This window comes from Saccopteryx leptura, chromosome 6 (assembly GCF_036850995.1).
Source record: "Saccopteryx leptura isolate mSacLep1 chromosome 6, mSacLep1_pri_phased_curated, whole genome shotgun sequence".
In the NCBI taxonomy this organism is placed as follows: Eukaryota; Metazoa; Chordata; class Mammalia; order Chiroptera; family Emballonuridae; genus Saccopteryx; species Saccopteryx leptura.
The window spans coordinates 78267332-78268761 of record NC_089508.1 but is presented as its reverse complement, the minus strand read 5'-3'; the positions used below and the strand labels follow the sequence as shown (position 1 = coordinate 78268761).

At 51.0% G+C, this 1430-nt stretch overlaps 1 non-coding gene across 1 annotated transcript; it reads right to left on the bottom strand.

Moving 5' to 3' along the window:
* Nucleotides 1-326: 326 nt before the first annotated feature.
* Nucleotides 327-490, bottom strand: LOC136377677 (U1 spliceosomal RNA). Its single transcript, XR_010746354.1, has one exon. It is a non-coding gene; the product is annotated as a U1 spliceosomal RNA (small nuclear RNA).
* Nucleotides 491-1430: the final 940 nt, after the last annotated feature.

Sequence of the window (1430 nt, the reverse complement as noted above, 5' to 3'; positions counted from 1 at the left end):
GGCAGAGGCCACAGAACCATCCTCAGCACCCGGGCAAACTTTGCTCCAATGGAGCCTTGGCTGCAGGAGGGGAAGAGAGAGACAGAGAGGAAGGAGAGGGGGAGGGGTGGAGAAGCAGATGGGCGCCTCTCCTGTGTGCCCTGGCCGGGAATTGAACCCGGGACTCCTGCACACCAAGCTGACGCTCTACCACTGTGCCAACCAGCCAGGGCAGATTCTGAGTTTTGAGCTCTATGAAGGTCTAAAATTTCTGTGAACTCTATGAGTTCCAAGTTCTAAGAAATATATGAAGTTCTAAGTTTTTTTGTTTGTTTTGTTTGTTTTTTCAGGGGAGAGTGTGAACGCAGTCCCCCACTATCACAAATTATGCAGTAGAATTTCCCACATTTGGGGAAATCGCAGGGGTCAGCACATCTGGAGTGCAATGGATAAGCCTTGCCCTGGGAAAACCACCTTCGTGATCATGGTATCTCCTCTGCCAGTTAAGTATTGAAGTTCTAAGTTTTGAACACTATGGAGAGCCCAGTAAACAAGTTATTGATGATGGTGGTGGGCACAGCAGTGGTGAAGACAGGATCAGCTCAGGGACCAGCCTGAGGCTGCCCCAAAGGGAGCCACGTACTGCTGAGACAAGAGGCAGGGGTGGTGGTGGCCTATGATGAACAGCAATGCTGCTCCCACCCCGTGCAAACCAAAAGCACTGGTCCTTTTGAGGCCTAGCTCCCTCAGTCATTCCAGCTCATGTCCAGGTGGACACCTGGGGGGTCCCAGGCCAGGCCAGGGGCACAGGCTGGGACCCAGGCACCTTCCTCCCAGCTGGAAGCCAGAACTAGGGTCTGCTTCCTAGAGTCAGGACGCATGAGGCTTCCTTACATAGGTGTCCCTGATTGAAAGAACGGTGCCTGCCCTGTGGTGGTGCAGTGGATAAAGTGTGGACATTTGCTGAGGTCACCGGTTCAAAACCCTGAGCTTGCCTGGTTAAGGCACATATGAGAAGCATCTATAAGTTGATGCTTCCCACTACTCTACCCCGTTGCCTTGCTCTCTGTCTCCTTTCTCTAAAATCAATCAATAAAATCTAAAAGGTAGGAAGGAAGGAAGGAAGGAAGGAAGGAAGGAAGGAAGGAAGGAAGGAAGGAAGGAAGGAAGGAAGGGGAAGGGAAGGGAAGGGGAAGGGGAAGGGGAAGGGGAAGGGGAAGGGGAAGGGGAAGGGGAGGAAGGAAAAGAAGAAAGAATGAAAGAAAGAATGAAAGAAAGAAAGAAAAGGAAAGGAAAGGAAAGGAAAGGAAAGGAAAGGAAAGGAAAGGAAAGGAAAGGAAAGGAAAGGAGGAAGGAAGGAAGGAAGGAAGGAAGGAAGGAAGGAAGGAAGGAAGGAAGGAAGGAAGGAAGGAAGGAAGGAAGATGAATTTGGGTCCTGGAGAGCGTGGTTG